The sequence below is a fragment of the Periplaneta americana genome, chromosome 17, assembly GCF_040183065.1.
Source record: "Periplaneta americana isolate PAMFEO1 chromosome 17, P.americana_PAMFEO1_priV1, whole genome shotgun sequence".
Lineage (NCBI taxonomy): Eukaryota > Metazoa > Arthropoda > Insecta > Blattodea > Blattidae > Periplaneta > Periplaneta americana.
In genome coordinates, this window is record NC_091133.1 from 21,406,158 (window position 1) to 21,432,589 (window position 26,432).

Genomic DNA, 26,432 nt, shown 5'->3' on the forward strand with positions numbered 1-26,432 from the left:
TGGGCTACGTCAGCAGTCGAGACTACAACAATTTCAATAGATTACTCGCTATCTTGTGAATGCGGGTGTGGCATGTGCAGTGGCTGATTTTGGGGACTTTGATTATTCTGTCGGTCCGGGTTTTCTTGCCACTACTGTACACTGACGTTCAAAATATCTGGCCCTACTAATCGATATTTTTTTTTTGGCTTAAGTATGGCTTATTTAGTTATTACTTGTATGAATACATGGTGATGATAATAGTCAGTGTTGCCAATCATACATAAATATACCCGCATTATAGAATTCAATTTTTCATCCCACACTGCTGATTGTGAAGCAACACTGAATTTAGCGGGAAACCACTGATATTGTCAATTACGAGAATAATTTATGCTCAATCTACATAGTAATTTTTCCTGACACATTTTTAACTGCTCAAATAATGGTACCACTTATTGAGAACTAGTGGAATTCTTCCAATTTTTGTCAATTTTTAATGTCTTTGGTTCTGACTTATTCCGTGATTGGAAAGTTTGCTTACATGGTCATATAATCATAGGCCGGATATCTTTGAACGCCAGTGTACATGTGATGCTATCAACACTGTACCTACTTTCTTCTCAGAAGAGACTCAACAATTATTTAATATCCTTAGTTTTCTCTTGAAGTCAGGACCAAAACAATGTGACTGGTTCAAAAACCGAGTCGACCAATTAATCCTAGATACTATATACATATTAAACAAATTATTGAATTGGTCCTGACTACAAAGAGAAAAATTACAATCATTCAACACATATTTTTTCATCGCAGTCCTCAAATTTTTACAATGACAGTTTGCTTTGAAATGTCTGCAGAATGAATTCTCCCATTCTCGGAACTAAGTGAAAACTTTGTTTCTGGGCAATGAAAGACTTCCAAAATAGTCATCAAATGCCTTGAAGTAAGTAAATATTTGATGGCTTTCACTCAGTTCTCTCTGGCTTTCTCCCAGAGTTAGAGTATTTTTACAGTGACTGCATTTGTTTTTTGAGGAACCTTGAGCAAATGTACCCTGCAATGTAGTACACAGCATTATCATCCTCGATACTTCCAGTATCACACTCCACATCCATTTCGACTATAGTATCAGGAGTACAATCACTGATACAGTTTACATCTGTAACAGATGACGACTCCTGAACAGCCTTGTCACTAACAGAAATACTATTCAATTTCGTCAACACATACTCAACATCTTTTTCGCAGTTACTTCTGTGTGATAACTTGGAAAGAGATGTAATGAGTATGTGTCGAAGACCACTTTCAAGTTGTTGGACAGATGGATTTACATTGCACCCGTGCTGTTGTCTTATGGTAGCAAATGTATTCTCCAATGCATCCTGACTCAGAAATCGAGTCCTTAATTTAGGAATGTTGTACTCAGAACTAAGCTCATCGAACAAATTCAGCAAGCTCTGAATACTAATTCTCCAACCTTCAAGACAAGCTGGCTGATGCTTGCAACCCACGAATTCCAAGGACTGAATGTCATTCAAAGTTTTTTTTTTCAAAAATTCTATGTGAACAGAGTCAGGAGTTATGGCAAATCTATATTTAAATTTATCTGTTTTCAGTTTCGTGCTGTTGAAAGTGTCAAACAGCTTGTCCATCATCTCAATGAAGTCGGCAGTATGCAGAGCACTGATAGGTAGCTTTCCCATTCCAACATATGCATGAATTGCAGTATGTACAGAATAGGAAAACACCTGTGTTGCCAGCTTAACCTTCATACGAGAAAACATTTTAGGGAAAACATGGTCCTTTGTCAGTTTAGGAACTAACTTAAGTTTTAACACATCATCATGCATATCATAGATAGTTCTAATATGTGACCAAGATACAGGTTTTTCCATGTAATGCAAATCATATCGCAATAAGTTGTTCCTAATGGACTTCAAAAGGTGTGGTGGATCATACATGAAATGAATTTTATTCCCATTGACTTCAAAATACGGTCTTACTGCTGAAACCCCCAATTTAGATGCCAAACTTTGATTATTTGTACCTTGATCACATATTAAAACCTTAATATGGAACCCGATTTTGTGAAGTTCACAAACACACAAATTGACAATGTTCAAGAGAGATGTAGCAGATATAGGACCATCAGATATCCAATAACCTATTACCTGTTTCCACCCCTTCTTAATCCCTTTAACCATTGCCATCAAACAATGGTTACCTATTTTCATGGGATATCTTGCTATTCCATCGTCAGCAAAACCCTTAATCATATCAGATTTAGAGTCATAATGCAACTGCTGACGTATGGCAATTTCATCAATGATCAGAGAACATACATTCTCTGATCTGTCAGACAGAGGCCCTGCAGCAAGTGACTTAAGAGTTGTCAAAACAGGCTGCATAAGACCTGGCTCAATGTCTATTTTGTTCTGATAACTTTGAAGTGTCTTGATACTGGGCAATAGGAAAAGTTTTTTCATAAAATTATACCCTTTAGGACTGTGATAAAATAATGACAAAGAAAAATCTTTCATGACGTCACTCCATCTATATCCATGTTTATGAATTTTTCTCATCTGCACCTGTGCCTCGTATATCTTTTGAACAATTGTTGGCAGTTGAGATGATGTGGCCATTGGCTCCCTTCTCCTTCCAACTTGATCCGAAATTCTGTCTTCTTCGACTTGTTGCAATTTTTTCTCCAGTCTCTTCACCTTTGCTTTCAGAGCTGCCATTTTTAGTTTGTTGCTCCTGGGTGAAGATGAGAAGTGAGGACTGGAGAAAAGTTTTCGTTTTGCAACACCAGGACCTAAAGATTACGAAATTAACTTCAGATTAATCTAATTACTGGGAACTATTTTAAATAAAAAATGAAACGTGACAACACCTTTAGCCTTGTTAAGTTAATGTAGGCCTAACAAAAGGCATGCAAGCTATGGATAGGCTACATAACATACTACAAAATTGACAATACATCAAAATGTGATCAATATTTACCAAGTTTGGAAGGAGGTGTAGCTGAAGCTGAAGGAAACTGTTCCATCTTGGATTTATTCATGTCAGTATCTAAGGAAATAAATGATAAATTAAATTGAAGCAAGAATTGAACAGACTTTGTGCTCCATTCATTTCAAACTGCTCTTACCTGTACAAATTATAACTCATATAAATGTTAAGTAATAGTAACAATCCAAAAGTTTAATGCTGCAACAAATTTGATTGTGTTAATCTGAATTGTTCATTGTAATGTAATATAAAATATTTTTTTGCTAATAGGCTGGGCCATAGAGGACAACTGACACTAACAGAAAGGGATAATCAGCAGAGGTGTTGGGATATTAAAGAGAAGTCAGTAAGAGGGAATGATGGTGTACTTCGTGCCAGGGAGACTTGTCAGGATATCAGTTGCAATATCGATCGTCTGGTTCAAAAGTGCGACAACTCAAAAAAACAAGTTTTGAGATATCTTCAGTTGAAAGTTTCAAATAAATCCCCTAAAAAGGGACAGATTTGTGGTTCATAACCACGACAATTAGAAATGAGTCAGTATTCAGGACGAGTATGTCACGATCTTCCAGTTCATTATTAATAGATTTCGAAATGTAGTAATAATGAATTAATAAAGTCCATAGTTATAATTACTTCTAAAGCGGTTTATTTCGTTTTTATTCATTTTGGTTGTAAATATGACTTATCTCAATATTGAATCGGAAAAAGCTCCGAAAGGGGCTTTCAGTAGTATAAATAACTAAAAAATGGCAATTTTTGAGTTGTCGCACTTTTGAACTGGACGATCGATATATAACAAGATAAACACCCTGCCCTGTAGTTAAGAGGATTTGTTATTATTCGCTACTGTACTGCAGACATATGGCAGGGGGCAATTAACTTAAATGATTACTAGCATGTTACCAGGCTCACAAGACAGTATCGCTTACCTTCAGCTGTGGGAACCACATTGAATAGAAGCGATGGTTGCTGATAGCCTCTCAGCTGTTCACCAATCATACTGTTCCCTGTAATAATCACAAAAAAAAAACGAAACATAATTAATTATGTATTTTGAAACATGTAATGTAAGAACGGCTGATGAGAAACTAAGGCATTCCTTGAAATCCATAAACTTGACTAAGTGGAATAATTACCTTGTTGGCATGCATCTTTATTCATCCCGGCATATGCCGTCGAAGCAGTAATCTTTGAAGCTGGAGTACTCATAGGAGCAGGAATTGTTTGAGGCATAGCTGCCAAGCCTGCAGCCTGCTCAGTTGCAGCTTGTAAACCTATGAGACTACGCGTACCTGAAAATAAAGAAAAGAGTAATGAAATCGGAAATTTTAAACATGAATGACATAAAAACATTGCTAATGTACTAATTACCTTCAGCAGCTGCAGAATCAATCTTCGCCCTCCTAGCATACGTCCGCAAAGTCTTGTGATGTCTGAAAGTTGGGGTAGACCCCGGTGATAAGGTCGCTCGAGGCATAACTGGGCTAGATGGTGGGCTCCGGATTTTAGGGTTTGATGGCACCACTAATCCATTAGCATGAACAGTGGGCACTGCAGTTTGCTTAAGTATCACTTTTTGTGAAGAGCTATAATAGTCAGACTCAATGAAGTGGTCCATGCAGATTCTCAACCTGTGTGTGGCATCTGCAGCAACTTGATACCAGTCCTCTAGCCCACAAAATCGGAGCCACTTCCAACACCTAAAGCAATGGATTACAATTACTAATGAGATAAAGTAGAAGAAATATTGAATAGAAATCATGCAAAAAATTGGGGAAAAAAATAATAACTTATCTGCTGCATTTGTGTTATTTTAAGAGATGTCTAATGCGCATCACTAGGTGGTGAGTGACCGTAGGAAAACTGGTAGCAGCAACAGATATTGGGTACAAACTAAATTATATATTAGGCCTAAGCTTATTATTATCATTATCATTATTATTATTATTATTATTATTATTATTATTATTATTATTATTATTATTATTATCATTATTATTATTATTATTACACATGATTGAGAATTTCTCCAGAATGGCTAACTACATCAAAGAAGGCATAATTTTATTTTCCATAACTGTGATATGTTTATACTAAAAACCACGTGGTTTTAGTTTGCAGCCTAATGCTACAATTCAGGTTTACGAGGTTTCATTTTCAGCCTTCTTGCTCTTTTTCGTCAATATTTCACATTTCGTTACAGTTTGACTGAATTTCGGAACCATCTAAATTTATACTCCTACTATAATCCTAAATAAATTAGCAGAAAGCAATGCACAGCTCGTCTAACCTACTTCACCAAAAAGTACATTGTTTTCAAGTGTAAGGTTTAGGCTACACAGGACACAATAATAATACTAAAGCTTACCTCATAGGTTCCTGAGGAAAATAGAAAAAATGCTTCCCTCCCACAGTATTAACAGTCTTGCATCCAGGCGCTGAGCATCTTCCTCGAATCTTTTGCATTTTTCTGGCATCCATCTTGCCTTCATAACGCTGTTGGCTGGTCATCGGCCAACGTTCTGACTACTTCATATTGGAAAGTGGAGAACGCTGGTTCTCACATAGTTCTATGATTTACCACCTACGACGTCGGGCGCTGATCACCTTATTTCAGAATACCGCATCTAGATCGTGCTGACCGCAGTTTCGCATCCTATTATATATTTATATCCATGCATTGGATTTAACCCAAACTTTTTCCTCGAACACGAAAACTTCAACATACCGCTCTTGTAACGCATATTACTATTACATAACCTTACAAATATTTAGTCTAAATGAAAGTGAATAAAATCAAGGTTGAAGTTAGGTTAATGTGTAGTTCATATTTTAAAATGCAATAACATTTTATTTTAAGGTTATAACATGTCCAGAAGGAAAGAGTCTGAAGAACTTATAGGCCTACATGAACAAAGAAAAGGTTTTCGTTACAGACCAGCTTACAATAAGCAATGGTTAATATGTACAGACAATTAAAGGCTGAAGCAGAATAGGAAGATATCTGTCAAACCAAAGCGGCTCTAATGACAAGAATTGCAAATCTCTTGTAAGTACACCTACCTGTTTTCATAGATATTATTTGACAGGATCAGTACAGATCTTATTCCATAAGGATGCATCCATGATAGTGAGTTAAAGAATATTTACACATAATTTAACATATGAAGACTTTTCTGTAACCTAATCTAATGCAACTTCATTACAAACTAATGCATGTTGTTGAGTTTACATGCAACTGAATTTTGAAAAATTTTAAGCTTACTTAGAAATAGAAGTCCGAAAGAAAGTAAAGTCCCATCATTGACAAACTTTGGTATGTATAAAAATATTATTGTTAGAAATTAAGTAAAAAAAAATCGTAAGATGAAGATTACATTTGTAAAGTTTCTTTCCAGCCATAAGCAGTGCTGACTAAGATCAGACGCTATGGACAGTACTCTATAACAGAGTCGCCAGTATGAAAGGATAATTCCGAGCCTTTGGCATGAGACGTACTCGGTAGCTCAGTGGTAGAGCGCCTGTCTGGAGACCAGGAAGTCGCAGGTTCGATTCCCGCTCGAGGTTGTGAAATTTTTCTTTCATACCATGGCATGATTGTGACTATAATAGTATTTAATTAAAAAAAAATACGTACGGTATTCAGTAACGCAGAAAAATATATTTATTATTGTCCCAAGTACTTCACTGTAAGCTTATTACCATAATCTTTAAGGCTATAGGAATAATTAAAAAGGAGCATATTATATGTTTACTTGTTCCAGATATTGTTACACCACAGGCATGTGTGTATAAGAAGCATTAAATTGCACTCTCACTTTGAGAGGGGAACAGAGGTTAAGGGTGTTAGAGTGTAAGGTTCTTAGGAAAATACTTGGGACTAAGAGGGATGAAGTTACAGGAAAATGGAGAAAGTTACACAACGCACAACAGCAAGCATTGTATTCTTCACCTGACATAATTAAATCCGGATGTTTGATGTGGGCAGGGTATGTACCACGAATGGGTGAGTCCATAAATGCATATAGAGTTAGTTGGAAGACCTTTGGAGAGGCCGAGACGTAGATGGGAGGATAATATTTTAAGGGAGGTGAAATATGATGCTAGGGACTGGATTAATATTGCTCAGGATAGGGACGAATGGTGGGCTTATGTGAGGACAGCAATGAACCTCTGGGTTCCTTGAAAGCCATTTTGTAAGTAAATAAAATATATAATCTCCATACTTTTATTACAGCATTCATAGAATGCAGTAGCAATAATTATTACCAAATCTGAAAAGAGGCATGCGCTGTCTACACCAGGGAAAAACAAGAAATATCCACAACCTGTAACCAGCATCAGATGATTTTTCCAAGGAAGTCATTGCAAGATTTGTATGCGATAGACTGAATCGAGATGAAGAAAATTATGGCAGTGACATTTTGTTATTAATTTTTATAAGTCAAAAGACTGTAGACTTTACATTTATAAGTACTTCTTATTTATTGCTACCGCTACTATTTTCATCTCTGTTCAGGAAAAAGAGTAACAGCCATGCTGGTGCTAGGCCATGTAACAGGAAACTACGATACATACTTCATTTGAAGGATCACGTTCGTTATTAAGGACAATTTTGAAGGAAATGTGGTTTAAATTAAAAAAAAGAGGGCAATCTCAGAGAAAGTAAAAATATTAATTTTAAGAGAATATGTGAGAAATATGGAAAGTGAGGGTCCAAAATCTGTTGTTTTTCTCGGTGAAATCTGGATTTTTATGAATGGCAGGCTTACTTACTTAACTTACTGGCTTTTAAGGAACCCGGAGGTTCATTGCCGCCCTCACATAAGCCCGCCACCGGTTCCTATCCTGAGCTAGATTAATCCATTCTCTATCATCATAACCCACCTCCCTCAAATCCATTTTAATATTATCTTCCCATCTACGTCTCGGCCTCCCTAAAGGTCTTTTTCCCTCCGGCCTCCCAACTAACACTCTATATGTATTTCTGGATTCGCCCATATGTGCTACATGCCCTGCCCATCTCAAGCGTCTGGATTTAATGTTCCTAATTATGTCAGGTGAAGAATACAATGCATGCAGTTCTGTGTTGTGCAACTTTCTCCATTCTCCTGTAACTTCATCCCTCTTAGCCCCAAATATTTTCCTTTAGCACCTTATTCTCAAACACCCTTAACCTATGTTCCTCTCTCAAAGTGAGAGACAGGCTTTATTACAATATTTTAGGATAATAAAGGGGATGAATGTTATAACATTATTAATTCTATGTATATTTCATAGACTCTGCACACATTCATGGAGCAAACCAGTATCGTTGGTGGTAAGGTTGAAGGAGTCATGCATGCATCGACCTGCTGTGGGTGGAAGACTGGTCATTGTGCAAGCTGGAACCTAGTATGTAACTACAATACCGGTACTATACCTATATAGTGTAGTAATTTTTATTATGTGTTCTCTCTAGAAACTAAATATCTTGTCTGTCTTATAGATGCAGATTTAACTTTTTGCATCCAATTTGAAGACTGGCCAAGATTACTATGGTGCCATGAATACATTCCAGAAGTGGGTGGAAAGGAGACGAGATCAGTTAATGGTAAATATAATTTCTATAGAATCCGAGTATGAACTGTGATGTTAAGTTGCATTATTTATGTTTAAATGTGAACTTGTGGACATGGCTGAGACAGAATGGAGTACCACTGCCAGACAATGCAAACAGGAATAAACGACACTTGAAAAGGTAGGCCTAATTCTCTAATAATGTAAGTAATCCATAAGTAATTTTTTTTTCTAATGGTGGCTAATTGACTGTTTGTCATTCAGCCATATGAAGCGAGTTGTGTAGACCAATTTATCAACACAATCATTGCCCAAGGTGTGCCATAGGAGGCTGGTCTTCAAATACACCATCCATGCCATGAGGGTTACCATTTTGCACGACATACAGCAGGACAGGTGCATCAGAGGCCACCGCTAATTTAAGAAAAGTGAAAATATCTCTGATGATCAGACATTTCATATCAAAACCCTCAATTTTTTTTAACAAAATATGATATGCCTACAGATAGATTGCTGTACATTCAAATACAAGGATGCTAGACGATCTCATCATTGATAATTTCCAAGTTGTGTTTTTTCTGTTGTGTAGGACTTAAAGACAGAGTTTCACTTCCAGGGATTAGCTATCGTGGTGTTCCAAGAAGTCAGTGAAGCTTATTTCGTTGGTCTCTTCGGATACACCAACCTCTGTGACATCCATGCCATGAGGGTTAACATTTTGCGCAACAACTTGCAGCAGGACAGGCACATCAGAGGCCACCATTAATTCAGAGGAAAGTGAAAGTGTCTGATAATGAGATGTCTTGTATCAGTACCATTATTATTATTATTATTATTATTATTTTTTTTTTTTTTTTTTTTTTCACAAAATATGATATAGTTAGATTTCTGTACCTTCAAAAGCAAAGAATTCTGTGAGGGTCGTATTTTGCTTCAAAACTTGCCAGATCCTTGAGATAGATTGCACTGAAAGTTTGGCTTATTTTCAACATTTCTGTTTCAAAGCCTGATGTCATATTTTTAGATACCGGTACAATGTTATTTATGCAGTATTAATCTTCACTCTGTGTACAATGTAATATATTTTTTATTCTAATTTTAATTCCCCCCCCTTTTCTACTGATATTTACAAGATTACATCACTTTGTGTTTTTCAGAAAAATAAAATAAGTGTTCTGTTATACAGAAAATAATACAGTTGATTGTTCGTTGTGTATTTTTGTTGTTGCTTAACTGTGATTTATGTTAAATTTGTATCATAAAAAAATAAAATAAAGTTATTTGCAACCTGTCCTTTGTCGAAGTCCTGAGGCAAAAGTCGAAATATTAAAATTGTGTAATTTTGATTCAATACATCACCTTGTCAGCATTCCATAATGTTATAAAACAATGTAATATATATATAATTACATCATGCTTCTCCATTAATCCTGAAATAATAAAAATACTTAAGTTGTTCTTTCATTTGGTTGAAACGAATCCTTACGATACAAAATTAAAGTGTAATTCTTTTTGTATAGAGATTGGTCGTGAAAAGGGTGCTGCTCCTGCTGGGGAAGGACATCCTCCCCTGGATTCCACGATGTTCCCACTGGAGATTTCAGAATTTTTAAAAGTAGAAAAATATAATTTATAGAGTAACTTATTATATTTCAATTTGATATGACTTTACAGTAACTGAAACTAATTATTGTGTTATGTAGTTTCTCAGACAGCTGTTTCCTTAAAGGTTGGTGGTGCCACCCGGTCTTGACTGGTGGACATTTAAACCATCTCAATTTTCAGTCTTGTTTATTACAGTTAAGAAGTCGGTGTGCTGTGTTTTTATTAGCGTAATTTTCAGTCTTAGTTTTGTTTAGCAAACATAATAATTTTGTTTACTGAAATAGTTCTAGCATATAAAGTAAATATAAATATTTCGGTGTATGATGGCAAAATAAGAGACACTCTTTACTTTTCTTAAAATGAAAAGATGTTTTGAGAAGTGAATGGAAATAGGACCTGTTGCATTTAATGAAGTTAATTCTCAATTTACTTTAAGTGAAAGCGAAATGTGTGAACTGGTAATTCCATCTGTGTTACCTTCATGTAGTGCTGTTGGGTAAGTCAATGAATAAAACGGGTGGAGTGAAATCAAAGTATAAAAAATGATGGGAAAAATAAATATCATTTCTTGTATTTCGATTGTGCTCGGGGTGGTACATTTTGCAAACTGTGTGAAATGCATTTAAAACTGACTTCGAAGTTCTTAAAAAAACGTGGAGGGGGGGTATTCATATCAAAGCTCTTCAAAACTTTAGAAACGTTACTGTAAGATGCATTCGTCTAATTTAATTGGCCAGTTATTACTATTGTAGGGCTACTAAATTTAGGCTGTTTATGTAAAAGGATCCTTAACACCGGCTTTATGGGACAATTTTACACAGGAGGATAGTTCATATTCACCATGTTATACATAACAATATCCACATTTTTAAGTTAATGAGTACCAATGTCAACATTTAGTAGTATTTAAAACAAATGAAAGGTCTATTTCTTTAATTGACCACATTTTTCTGTGTTCCCTTTACATAGACTACCGTCAGTTGGAGTGATTTTGTCTCATATCACGGAAAAATATAAGTGGCGCAATCTCACATTTGTTCCAATGAAACAGGTTACTAATGTCTGATTCCGATATATGACAGAACAGTTTCAGTATGGAAATTTCAGACTGGACTTTGTGGTTCCACAGTTGGTTGTACTGGAGCTATTGTGTTGTTTACATTTTTCAGTGAATTTCTTGTGCAGAAAACTTTCTATTGCAACAGGTGTCTGAACTTACTTCAGTAAGCTGGTAAGTATTTGTTTTTATTCTATACTATGTCTACTTGATTTTTTATTTTATTGGGTTATTTTACGACGCTGTATCAACATCTAGGTTATTCAGTGTCTGAATGAAATGAAGTGATAATGCCGGTGAAATGAGTCCGGGGTCCAGCACCAAAAGTTACCCAGCATTTGCTTGTATTGGGTTGAGGGAAAACTCTGGAAAAAAACCTCAACCAGGTAACTTGCCCCAACCAGGATTCGAACCCGGGCCACCTGATTTCGCGGCCAGACACGCTGACCGTTACTCCACAGGTGTGGACTGTCTACTTGAAAGTTACAATTATTGAGCCAACACTTTAGGTTACTGTGTTGAGTATAGGGAAATGTGACATTTCTAACAGCGATTTGGGGTGACTTTGTCTCATCAAAGTTTGCTCATGTTTTGCATTGAAAATGAATTTAGGTATTTTTGATTTGCATTTATAGCTATACATAAATACTAACAAATATTGGTAATTGCTTTTTTTTTTTTTTTTTTTTTTTCATATAGGTACGCCTAGGTACGTATTGATCCATCATACCACACATGTGTATGTCCTCAGTAGGTAGCCTGCCCTACAAAAACTACAATGAAGAAACTCTGAAGAAAGCTGTAGATGATGTCTTAATGAAGCGATTAAGGCAAAGAAAAGCGGCCATAAATTATGGAATTCCTATTACAACTCTGAAGAACATACTGAAAAAAAAAAAACAGGCACACAAAAACACTGGGGTGGGGGGGGGGGGAAAGATTTTCCAACGATAGGGAGGAGCAATCATTTGTTGACCATCTTATAAAGTTATCAGAGTTTGGGTTGGGTGCGCTTCCGAATAGGGGCAGCGGCATTTCCCCTAAGGTTAGAGCCCAGTTTAGGTGTGTATTAATCGAAAAAAAAATGTCATATAAACATGCGTCCTATTCTCAATACTTTCTAGTCCCCAATTTTCAATTAATACACACACACCTAAACTGAGCTCTAACCTTAGAGGAAATGCTGCTGCCCCTGTTTGGAAGCGCGCCCTTTGGGTTTCTTGTGGATGAAACTGATTTTAAAATATCTGTGCGATATTATATGCCAGGCAAAAGTGTAAGTGTGCCTTAATTCAAGAATAATACCCCAGCCTCTAATTGGATCAAAAGTTTTCTCTGTGATCACCCTGAATTAATGGCGAGATTTGCTCAAAATATTAACAAAGTAAGAGCTGGCATCTCAGCACTATGAATGGGAGAGCATTTTGAGGAAAGTTGACCCTCTGAGACCTGTATTGGTGAAGAGGAACAACTAGGCTATTTTTCAGTCCTAGAGTTGAATGAGCAGGAGAAACTTGTTGGAAATAAGTAGTTTTTGAATCTGATATGCTTGAATTTTCAGCGCAGAATGCACCGTTGAGGCTGTACATTAGTATGATACACCTGCCAGTTCCAATGCTGCATTATTAGTCACTTTTCGGCTAGTTCTACGCGATTTTAAATACTGCATGTATTATTTAACGGAAAAGAATAGTTGACATGCATAATTTAGCAGTTATTTAACTTCTCACAATGCAAAGAATGACATCTTCACAGTCTAGTATATACAGTAACAAAGCTCAATACGAAGGGAATATGCATCCATAGATAGTTGCTAACCACTAGGATCGCTACTGTCGCCTCGTTACAGACAATGTGAAATAGCACCGGCACAGTCTATTGTTCCTAGTACTCTCTTCACCTCAAACTTCGTGGCTATATATACTAGACTGTGATTTCTTTACATTGATAGGATAAGAATTCAGAGAAATTTCATTTTTGCCTGGCGGTTTTCCCTCAACGTGTATTGGTAACATTGCCAATCATCGTCATAATTTCGTAATTTACCCTATACGCTACGTATCTAAAATCCGGTAAAAAATAGCGGAAAATCCACTAATTTCGCAACATTTGGACTGCAGGGTGTGTCGTACTAGTGCACAGCCTGAACAGTGTATTCTACGTTCAAAATTCAAGCACATTAGACTGGACTAACAAGTTTCCCTTCTGTCCATTTTTCACTATCTGCACTAAAAACGGCGTTTGTCTATGTCGCGTGACATTTGAATCACCCTGTATTGCTGAATAAATTCATGTATCTAGTCTACTTCTTCTCCTAACATAATTCACTTGAAAACACATAAATCTACATCATAGTGAACTATTACGCCAGTCTCTGGCGAGGCGCATTTTCAACAAGACCAGTTGACTACGCTAAGGTTAGCTGCATATAGACATACTGGTTTCACGTCCGCAGTCCAGCCGGCCTTCTCTATATGTCAGTGATCAGAGAAGTGTGATGAATATGATAACGGAATAGAGGGCGGCCAGAAAATAATAATGTCTAACACAGGGAAGCGGAAGAATTTCGAGAAGAATCCTAATTGCGACCTTGCCCGCCTCAAGTGTCACTATGCATTTTTGAATGAAAAATCTCAGAATTACCTAGACTCAAACCAAGACTGCCTGCACGACAGACTGATGGTCTATATTACGCAGCCATCGCAGGAAGCAAGGCAGATCTAACCTTCGAAAAGACGTGTTGTATATTTTGGTCAGCATTCGAAAAAATCCAATCTGTGTTCATCTTATAATGCACTGTTCAAGGTGGTCTTGCATATAAACTGTATACTGAGTAACAGTATTCGTTCAATAACATGTACGAATTGCCTATTCACAAACAGAAAGAAAGAAAGAAAGAAAGACAGAGATAACTGTTCGTTCAAAAACCAATACCTTCTGTCAAGTATGCAAAAATATACAGTTTTATTCAAACTGGAAATCTATATTTTTGTAGTAATGCAGTTGCAGTTGTAGTAATAAACATCCATTCGAATTATCCAATACCGAATTAACCTATTTGTATTGCATTAATATTGAAAAAGTTCTGACTTCTACAGAAGTTTCTAATTTATATTTTCTATCAGTACGGTACCACATGACTGACAAAATGTAGTAAGTTAAAAAAATGGTGAAATTTCAATTGTCTGCTTTCACTTACTGCAGAGAAAATGGAGACACATGCAAAGAAATGTTATTTTTAAAAGGCAAATAGACACACGAACGTGGGAAGAACTACGTTCCTTTAACTGCACAGTCGCAACATTAAGGCTCATCTCCTATTACGAAAACGCATCCAACATAGTTTAGAATGAAGTTTCAGTTACAAATTTAATAATGGAAGAAGAAAAAGAAGGTCTCTAAGCCAAAGAGTTTTGAAATTAATATTGTCAGAAAAAGTACAGATTTGTGGTTTTTATACAGATAAAAATTTAAGTTACATAAATTTCTTCAGAAAACTTAAAAAATATGATTTAAATATAACAAATGAAAACGACAATATTTAAATTCTCTTGCGCCGGTTGACTACATTTAAAATCAGATCGAAAGTTCTCAACCCAAGTACTATCAATTTTCTTATCTACAGCTGTTATACAGCTTCTACTCATTGACGCTTACTTACTTACTTACTTACTGGCTTTCAAGGAACCCGGAGGTTCATTGCCGCCCTCACATAAGCCCGCCATTTGTCCCTATCCTGAGCAAAATTAATCCATTCTCTATCAACATATCCCACCTCCCTCAAATCCATTTTAATATTATCTTCCCATCTACGTCTCGGCCTCCCTAAAGGTCTTTTTCCCTCCGGCCTCCCAACTAACATTCTATATGCATTTCTGGATTCGCCCATACGTGCTACATGCCCTGCCCATCTCAAACGTCTGGATTTAATGTTCCTAATTATGTCAGGTGAAGAATACAATGCATTCAGTTCTGTGTTGTGTAACTTTCTCCATTCTCCTGTAACTTCAGCCCTCTTAGCCCCAAATATTTTCCGAAGAATCTTATTCTCAAACACCCGTAGTCTCTGTTCCTCTCTCAAAGTGAGAGTCCAAGTTTCACAACCATACAGAACAACCGGTAATATAACTGTTTTATAAATTCTAACTTTCAGATTTTTCGACAGCAGACTGGATGATAAAAGTTTCTCAATCGAATAATAACAGGCAATTCACATATTTATTCTGTGTTTAATTTCCTCCCGAGTATCATGTATATTTGTTACTGTTGCTCCCAGATATTTGAACTTTTCCACTTCTTCAAAAGATAAATTTCCAATTTTTATATTTCCATTTCGTACAATATTCTGGTCACGAGACATAATCATATACTTTGTCTTTTCGGGATTTACTTCCAAACCTATCTCTTTACTTGCTTCCAGTAAAATTCCCGTGTTTTCCCTAATCGTTTGTGGATTTTCTCCTAACATATTCACGTCATCCGCATAGACAAGCAACTCATTGATGCTAGTTCCATTTTTTTATTCTCTATGGAATTCACGTTCATTTCTCAACGCGTAACAACGCCGTCTTCAACAATGTAAATAACATATTGGACCGCCATTATGAGTTTCGATTTCAGTTAAAGCAAGCAAAGATAGCGCCTTATGGAGAGTAAGTGCATTGAGGAGCTCGGTTCGATTCTCATAGGACAACTAGGATAAACCTCTTCCAACTGAGGTAAGCTTTCTACCTTATATTACGAATTATGCTTGAAAATTGCAACAATAAGCAGGGAATAAAAACATTTACGTTTTGTGGTGTCAATGGCGATTCTAAGATTAAATGTGTATATTGGAGGCTGATAATTAAGCCTCGATTGGACAGGCATATTAGTTCGGAATTCTGTGAATCGTAATTTGTGTTTAAATAGTATTTTGAATTTAGAGAATATTGTAAATGTGTACAATTTCACGAAAATACGAATCAGTAAAACATGAAACATCACCTATCTCAACAGAACTATTAAGTACTATATTTTATATATTTACGTATATTAGGTTATTAAATAACATTTTTATTAAACATACGGAAGTTAGAGGTAGAATATATTTTTGTCTACAAAGTTTGATTATGTTTTTATGAGAAAAACTGTCCATTTAGGAATGGCGCATTTATACAAAATTAATAACTCCTCTTCTATATAATATATTTTTTAATGAAATTTCGTACAACAATTAGCCTACAGGTATCATATAGATGTAACCAGAGTTTGTACACAAAACATTATGTTATTTGTAATTATTCCTGTACAAATCTCATAAAAATCTGTTATATAGGAGAGAAGTTAATTTTCTGTAAATGTACCCCCTATAAATGGGTAGTTCCTCTTATGGAACCGTAAATATAGTTTGTACACAAAAAAATATATGCTAGCTGTAACTTTAGTACAATGTTTAATAAAAAACTGTTTGATAGGAGAGAAGTTCTTAATTTTGTTTAAAATTGCGCCTTATAGAGGGGTAGTTCCTCTTACACATTCCTAATCAGAGTATGTACACAAAAAATATGTGTTACCGATAAGGTCTGTACAAAGTTTCATAACAATCACTTAAAGTGCAGAGAAGTTACTAATTTTGTCCAGCTAGATTTGCGTTTTTGCACACTGTGGGTCAGTGGTCGTCAGCACTCGCTGCAATGGATAACGGGTATGCAGTGCATCGTAATATGCCCCGTCGTGCAGCAGGAAGAGGAAGAGGGCATATCTGCGAGCAGGCATAGTGCAGTCTCTTATCCGTGAGTAAGGGACGCTAGACCGAGGGTGCACTGTGCTGAGGACCGCTGCTCTAGGTTATCCTAATGGTTAAGAAAACGGAGTGCCACAAAATGGCGTTTCCGTCAAATGTGAGCTCTGCTGGACACATTTTCACTCAGGGACACCAAGACCTAAGGGGCTTTCATAGCACAATCAAAATTACCCCATGCCTACCTGTGTGCCCCCCCACTCACATGAATATAAAAATTGAGTTAAAACTTTTTTTCTTCAAAATTATATCAATCATATAATTATTACTTTAATCAATTATGTTCAGGTCACGATTTTTCATTTGTATTGTTTCACAAATTTTTTATCACTGCATAAATTAATAATATTGAAGTGTTAGTTAGGTTAATCTTTATAGAAGTTTAATTTCGTCTTGTTCTTGTTTCGCATCTAGATATTGCGCAAACTGAATATTAATTAATGGTATTTATGAATTAAAAATGATGTCGTTCTGCCAATGTTATTAATGTAGACAGAACATCGAGTTTATTCTTTAGTAATAATGTTAATTTTACAGGTATCGAGATTTTCAATGACATGATTTTAATCTTAATTCATCCTTACTTACTTACTTACTTACTGGCCTTTAAGGAACGCGCAGGTTCATTGCCGCCCTCATATAAGCCCACCAACAGTCCCTATCCTGTACAACACTTTGCTGTGATCGTGCCAGAGAATCAGTCCCATTCCGAGGCTTATTGTATGGATTCGTAAGAAGCTGTTTTTTTCTTTACGGTGATGGGTTGTTAGCCCTTCGTCCAACCCCCAGTCTGGAGGACCACCCCTTATCGGCTGTCCACCACTGCTTATTCCATATATTCGCAGCTACCCTCGTATTTGATTCTAACAACATTAATATGTATTTCACTATGTTTATTTTTATTTTATGAGGTAAATTTTATGTAACTAGCTCTTTTGATCTCATTATGTACCTAAATTGTATCAGTATGTAATTACTTAATTCCGATCCAGTTTTATGTTCAACTGTGTAAGCAAGTTTTAATCCTGGTTGAGTGTAAGAGAAGGCCTTATGGCCTTAACTCTGCCAGGTTAAATAAAGTCATTATTATTATTATTATTATTATTAGTATTATTATTATTATATCTGGAGGCCGTCTCCTCTATCCGCAACCTGAGGACGCGCCATGCCGTGGTGACAGAGACCCACAATACAGTGCTTAAATTATCCTGCAAGACTAAATTTCTTGGTGTCATGTTCGATAAGGATCTTAGTTGGTCTTTTCACATGGATGACCTTAATAATGCTTTAGACTCAAAAAGGGCGGCAAAGGCTAATTGGGATTTCCTGGTCTCTGATCGGAACAAAAAACCTGATGGAACTAGTATTTAACCCTTGCGGTGAATTTCGGGAAGTCCACGCTGGGGCCCCCTGGGATCTTTTAAGATGCGAAAGAGAGAGTGGTGTGCGGACAGCAATGGGAAGCTACAGCATTTATCTATCCCAAGAAGACTTGATTAAAACAAATGGCATAATGAGTCTTTCCCTGTAAAAGATTCCGGACGTGAACTATCCCCCCATTCGGATATCCATTGAGTCCATTGAAATACTACTTAATAATACTGGAATAAAGGGCGTCGATTGTACAAAATTTTTAGGGATGTGGATTGATTCCAACGTCACGTGGGAAAGTCATATTCAATTCTTAACTGATAAACTAAGTCGTTTGTGTTATGCTTTCCGTGTCCTAACCAATATAACTCCCAAGGAACTACTTAGAGCGGTTTACTTTGGCTATGTTCACTCTGTATTATCATATGGGATAATTATCTGGGGGTCGTCATCAAAACTTGCACAAGTGTTTAGACTGCAAAAGAGAATATTGAAAATTATAAAGAAAGTACCTATTCGCTCAGATAGTAAAAAAATATTCAAAGAGTTTGATATTTTGCCCCTACCTTGTATTTACATTCTTGAAACAGTCTGTTTCATCCACCAAAATTATGATAGTTTTAAAATAAACTCTGATTATCACAGCTACAGCACAAGAACATGCAATAATTTACATTTTAATCATCATAGGTTATCCAAGAGTCTCAATAGCTTATCACATACAGAGATAAGACTTTACAACAAACTCCCTGTTGAAACTAAAGCCCTTAACTATGCTAGATTTAAAAAGTCAGTGAAACATATTTTACTTTTCCACATGCCTTTTACTGTCAATGAGTATCTTAGTTTAGCACTCCAAATTTAGCTTACAGTAGTTAGTATCTCCTTTTGTGTTTACTGCTCTTCTTTTCTGTCTGATTCATGTCTGGGGTGAGACTGCCCAAGAAGATAAGGAAACCAAGAACTTTGTACAAATAATGGTCTGAAGAAAACTGTGGAGAACTGACTTCATTACAGAATGTGTTGATTGTATATTATTTGTATATTATTGTAGACATCTTGTATGTCGGAATAACATGTATGTAACCGCATATTTATTATGTATTCACTCTGACGATGCCATGAAATCATTGTATTTCCTAAGGCTAATAAATATCTATCTATCTATCTGTCTGTCTGTCTGTCTGTCCATCCGGGAGGGAGATACTGGGAAGGACACATCATGGCCCAAGCCAACTTACAGGAAGAAAGAAGATCGACGGACACAGCACACAGACAGCATTTCTGGAGGTACAGTACTTGTTTACATCAATGGCTGTAGTAATATTTCAAAGTAGGGAAGCAGTAACTGAATACAATAAATATTTAGAAAATAAATTACTAACTCATCTGTAATTTAAACTGCAGAACGATTTTCCCGTTTTGTTTGTTAAACTCGTCTATGATTACATTGTAAAATCGAAATTATTGTGACAGTTCCTTAATAAAAGATTTTTCAGTTTCAGAACTGCCGACTCTAACATTTGCTCTTGGCCTAAGAGTTTCTCATAAATGCCTTTACCCTCTTTAGAATAGAGAGGGAGTTGTGGCAGGATTTGTTAGTGTACGTTCACAAACTTTTTTTCCAACTGCAGAGTAGGCCGCCTCTAGTTTATCTTCCTTAATAAATTTCAACAACTCACTCACGCACCCAAAGATAACAGAATATAATGGATTTTGAAACTTTAACTTGCTATGCTGTGAAAACAGTAAAACGTGACTTATCAGGTTCTTCCCCTGTACTATTCATATATGATACATGACATCACACGATATATATGATATATAATACTATTCTTCCAGTCCACTTTTTCTCCTTGAATATTCTATGTCTTTCTTCAATTGCCCTTGTTCTCTTTGTATACGCCGTTCTCTACATGTATTGCCCTTTTTCTGTTTGTATTCACGCTGTTCTCCTTGTATTCAACAAGCTTACTTTGCTTTGAACTTGTTCCCCTTGTACTCCTGGATTTTAAAATGTTAAATTAGAACACAGTAATGCGAACAAAGTAAAATATTTGAGGAAAACAAACATCAAAGTATGCAATTTAGTTATGTTGTTCAATGTTATGTTGATTTTGCTTTACTTAATAGATTCTATGGAGACCAAGAGCCCGATTGCCATCCGGACGGCTCTAGCGAAGGCAACCAGCAACTACAGCAGTACCGGTACCAACTTAGATGAAGACGATGGAGGCTGTTCAGCTGGACCGGCAGAGACAATGACAGAAGCAGCCACTCAGACCAGCTGCCAGAACTTGTACTGGAGCCTGTAGTTATTGCGAGATATTGTGTTGACGCGGGCATCCACACAAACAATGGAATCTGAAGGTACAGTAATTGTTTACATCAGTAATATTTCAAAGTAGGTAAGAAGTAACTAAATACTGCCCACAGAGAACAAATGCTTGGGGTTGTATCTATATTCGAAGTAACCGTTACTACGTGCTTCATCTTTTTATTGATTTTCAGACTTTACTTTTACGATTCAGTTATTGTTAATAGTTTGGTGACGTACATGTTGTCATGCTACTGTCCGTCCGAGTGGTTATGTTGCAGGGAAATCACATGACAGTTACTTCTTAAGGCGGCCCTTCTCTTTAAATTATTTTAAACAGTTGTATAATACTATGCAAACTTCCAATTCCGTACAGCAAATATTTGCAGAGAAGAGCCTAACTGTTCATCCACTAGTCCAGCGGTCCTCAGCGCAGAGCATCCTAGGGCTAGCGTCTCTTACCCGCGGAAAACACAGTGCACCATGGTGCACTAGTAGCTGCTAGCGGGTATGCTCTCTACTTCTTCCTGCTGTACGACAGTGCCCACGGGACGGCACCGCGTACCCTTTGCACATTTCAGCCAGTGCCGGCACTAGCCCTTACAGAGAAAAGTGGGGCAAAGCGGGATGCAACATAATCTTTCGGCGGAGCAGTACCTATTTATCCTATGCATTAAGAAGATTTACACTCAGAATTTGTAATCCGTGAGGCTGTGGAACAGAGATTATGCATACGTTAGGAACACTTACAGGCCCAACATTAAGAAAGCACTTTGATAAGTAGCAATTCAAGTTTACAGTTACTATCATAATACAGCAGTGGAAATTAATATAAAGACATTATGAGTTTTGTGGCAATTACGTTTATTTTGTTGATTTCTTGTACACTTCCGCCTTATCTTGATAGATATTTATTAACAACTTATAAAGAAACCATACCAAACTAAATTCATCATTTTGCTCTACACATAATACATGAAGAGTGAAAACCCACTGTCTTAGTGGTGGAAATTAATATAAAGGCATCTTTCTATTGTAGATAATAAAATAAAGAAACAATAACAAAACACATTAGACCAGAGTTCTAGTACTTGGTTGAACTACCATTGTTCTTAATAACTTGAAAAATTCTCTTTGGCATTGATTTAATGAGTGTGTTTAATTGGTCCATAGAAATTGAAGCCCACTCTGCCCGAATCACATTCTTTAGTTGAGGCACAGTCTCAAACTGTCTTCCGTTGTGATACACACGCCTTGCTAGGATCCCCATAGGTTTTCTATGGGTTTTAAATCTGGACTTGTTGATGGCCAGTTCAGAAGTGTGATTCGTTTCTCGAGAAACCACTTCTTCGATTTGGTAGAGACATGAATTGCAGCATTATTTTGCTGAAAAATCAGGTTGTCACCGAATTCTTCATACATCCGAACCAACTCCGATTCCAGCATCTCTGTGTAGGTGTCAGAATTCATCCTGGTGTGCACCCATGCCAAGTTTGAGGTACCTTGAGCACAGAATGCTGCCCAGATCATCACACTTCCGCCACCAAAATTTCTACTCATTCGAACTTGGTCCTCTGTACGGAGGTCGTGCCAGTAATACCGAAATCCATCTGGTCCATCCAAATTAAATTTCTTCTCGTCGCTAAATATCACTTGACTCCACTATGAGGTCCAGGACATGTCTTCTTCAGCAAAAGACATTCTGGCCTTCTTGTGGTCATCCTTTAGAGGTGGTTTACTAAGTCGTTTCTTAAAGACTAGGTTATTGTCTCCTGCCAGAATTTGTCTCACACGTCTGGCAGTGATCGGTAACTTAAAATCAGTAACTATTTGAGAAACAAACATGTTCTTTTACCTTTGCTGTGCACAGGATAAGTCGTTTAGGGCACTCGGAAAGCTTCCTTATCCGACCATACCTTCCATTTTGTCCATACTGTGTGCCCAATTTCACAAAATTATCAATAACACAACTTGAACGCCTAATTTCTTGGAAATTTGCCGATTGGAGAGCTTCAACTTTTGTAAGCATAATGCTTGCTTTTTTTCATCTGATAGAGGCTTTCCACGTGGGATTGTAGCGAGTATAGGCGAAAGATGCTACGGTCACGTCTCTCTAATATAACTGCAGTGATTTGTTTACACCAGTCTTACATTACTGCTCATCTGAGGTGGCAGCACAAGTGCAGTTATACCAATTTCCACCCCCACAACAGCGTTCTGTTTGTTTCTATCCAATGTTTTCACATGAGGTGTGGGAACATTAGTGCAATGTGATATCCCTAAGTAAACTACATCATAGTTATCAGAAATGGGATATATGAATACATACGTACGTGTTATACTGCAAAACTCAAGTGCCTTTATACTGATTTCCACCACTGTATTATGAAGCTAGTGGGTCTGCTGCCGACACGAATGCCACTTATGACTTGATGAAGAATGCGTTAATTTTTTTTTTTCAGTTTTACATTTGATCTATTCATAAATTAGTATACTTTTATATTTAATTTGTAGAATCTGTTCTTAATTGTTTGAAGTTAAACAAATTAGGTTCTTGACAGAGGCGAAGAACATTAATTTAACATTTTAACACGAATATGACAGTAAACATAATAATATCATATTATTAAATAGTTGTTTCTTATCCAAGTGTGCAGACAGACAAAACAGGAATACAATATCGACGGCTGAGTTCGAAAGTGAAACAACTCAACATTTAAAGTTTTGAGAAACCTGCATTCTGAAGTTTTAAGTAGCTGTGAAGATTCCAAGGATCACTGAACTAAATCCAAATTTAAATCATGTGTTATATATTCCGTAAGTTTCACATTAGAGTGTGTTAATTGGAATTTTCACAGCAACATGAAGTTTTGAATTACAGATGTACATATTATTCTTACTGATTATTGTGATTTTCAGTGGTTCAAATAGATACAGTATTATATATAACAATAGTTTTATGTCTCTCCTGAACATTTTGGAAAAATCACAAACGTGATACTAGATCTAGGCCATCGATATGCTAATTTGGGGCCTTATGACACAAACACTGAAAATATGCTACATTGCATGCTGAATAGTCCGTTATATACAGGAACGCCTGAAATATGCAAAAATATGTAGGTACAATTAATTTTGACTATTCGTCATTACAGTCGTTCAAAACATATATAAAAAAAATATTTTGTATGACTTGCAAATGGACAGCAAAAAATATACAGTTGCATACGAATCCTTCCTTTATTAATATGCCATTCACTGAAAGCCAGTGATTGCAATGACACATGCTTAACGATCAAGTTTTTTTGCTTCTTGTCGCCAAATACCCAGAGGCCTTTCGAGCTCCCATGGCAGCATCCATAGGTCCCATACCAGCACCATCATTCGAAAAAGAAGAAGAAGAAGAAGAAGAAGAAGAAAAAAAAAAGAAAACGAGGAAGATTCCATGTTTGCACTATCATTCGTCAAAGAAGAAGATAAGAGAAGTGCGAACTGTGACTGCTGTCCCTGTTTAAAGAATGTATTTCGTAGGTTTCGTCGTCTTTTTAGACGTAAGTAGTTACAAATTGTAGGCCTATGTCACAGAGCCAGTTTCAGATAGATCGTTCTGCGTGTTTCTGTGTTTCCTTCCCCACTTGAAGCAATTCTGTTGCAGTAATAGTACATTATGTGCAGTCCTTAATGTTACCAACCATTAAAACTTTCGATTTGTTTGGCGGCCTTTTTCTTCACGTGCTAAAAATATGTCTGAATCTCACGCTCCGTCCCTTGGCTCCACTCAATGTGGCGATAATTAAGCGCGTGTGGTCGCATTTTCCATTTAACTCTTGTATCCCGATAGGCACATCACGCCTAGAAATGTTTGGAGCTGTAATATTATGAATTAATCATTTTTATGGCCATGCAACAGGAAAGGATTGTACGTTTTTTCTTGGTTCGTATTTTTTTCACACTTCCGTCCCAAGAAATATCTATTTTCTTGCTGCCACTACAGTGCACTGAAATTAATGTGTGAATGGCAAAAGATTTTCTGCATGCTAAGCTAATGCATTTGCTTTGTTTTCTTCAATGCAGTTAGTAATTACGAGTGTTCTAGAATTTTTAAACATTATGTGGTACTTTGTGTGAAACTAGATTAACAACTCTGTCCTAGCTTGCCGTTTAATAAGGAAACATTTCATATTGGAGTGGTTAAATGGCAAGTTGTAGCCGATTTAAGTGAACACCATATTTTAACGTTTTGGTGGCTACTTCATTCACACACAACCCCCAGAATGTCTGGAGGACCACACCTGCTTTTGGTCGACCTAGCTGGGAGATCTTGTTGATCACCAGCTTCCCCTCCTTAAGCCACTGGAGGACGATTTTAGTGCCAAAAAGATACCTTGGCAATATTTGTTGACTTTCAGTTAGCATATGACTCTGTTTGGAGAAATAAATTATTACTAAAACTACAGAAATTAGGTATCTCCAGCAATATGTTCAGATGGATATTAGAATTCCTTAGTCAAAGATTCATTGCCACTAAATTCAACAACTCACTTTCTAGTTACAGACAAATATATCGAGGTCTACCTCAGGGCGCTGTCCTCAGCACAACTTTATTCAATATTTATATAAATGACTTACCCTCCCTATTAGAGGAATCAAACATGAAAACAGCGCTATTTGCAGATGATATAGTTTTGTGGACTTCCGGATCTTACAGACATAGAGACAAAATTCAAAATTCTGCTCTTAAAGTTCTAAATCAACTACATGAATGGAATACATCAAATTTGATGATACTCAATTTAAGCAAAAGTAACTACCAAATATTTTCACTTGGTAAAAAAGAAAGAGAATTCAATATCCAATACAATGGCCACAGTGGCGGCTCGTGATAAAATATTATGTGTGTTCACAATTTTGTGGTTCCAAAATCGAAGAGAATTTGAAATTGTACGTTTAGTCTAATATGAAATGTCATGATTCCAATGTTTCACTATCGAAAAAAACCGTATATAAATTCAAAACGTCATATAATAATAATAATAATAATAATAATAATAATAATAATAATAATAATAATAATGAGTAATAATAATGAAACTCAGTCTTTCTATTTCCAAATTTTCCTGGTAAGGTAGTTTACCCAGTTCTTTACTGTTCCAAATTTCATTGAACAGAGTTCATTGTTTACGTTTGTTAATAATGAATACATACCACAGTCCCGTTATTTACAAACGCGTGTGTTCAGTAATATATTTTGATTCACAACACACTGATACACTATTTGATGATGTAAGAGTTTATAGAGGAGCAGATATTAGCACTGATCATTACTTAGTATTAGCTAAGGTAAAACTCAAAGCAAGATGGGCTAAAGGTAGTGACAAGAAAAAATCCCTGGAGAAATGTTGGAAAACTTATTTGCTAAAAGAACCATCCATTCGAGATCTATACTCTAAAAGACTATCCCTATATACTAAAGAAAATGAAGAACGAGATGATATTACTGAAGAATGGACAAATATCAAGAAAATCATAGAAAAGGCTGCAAATGAATGTTTAGGGACTAGAAATAAAAAGAAAGATAAAAAAGGACTCTACATATGGAATGATGACCTTAAAACTTTGATAGAGGAAAAGAAATTACTATATCTGAAATGGTTACAGACAAAACAGGAAAAAGACTTATTAGCATATAAAGCGATTGCAGCTCAAACAAAAAAGAAAGTAAGAATGGCACATAAAGAAAGTTG

General features: G+C 36.3%; 2 long non-coding RNA genes across 2 annotated transcripts in view; both read left to right on the top strand.

Annotated features, from left to right (window-relative positions):
* Window positions 1-5,710: 5,710 nt before the first annotated feature.
* Window positions 5,711-9,844, top strand: LOC138693229 (uncharacterized). Its single transcript, XR_011330259.1, has 4 exons — window positions 5,711-6,046; window positions 8,278-8,391; window positions 8,486-8,590; window positions 9,146-9,844. It is a non-coding gene; the product is annotated as an uncharacterized lncRNA (long non-coding RNA).
* Window positions 9,845-19,578: 9,734 nt separating this feature from the next.
* Window positions 19,579-26,432, top strand: part of LOC138692643 (uncharacterized) — a 92,322-nt gene continuing 85,468 nt past the window's right edge. The window contains exon 1 of the long non-coding RNA XR_011330094.1: window positions 19,579-20,741. This is a non-coding gene — a long non-coding RNA (uncharacterized lncRNA). The remainder of the gene's footprint in view (window positions 20,742-26,432) is intronic.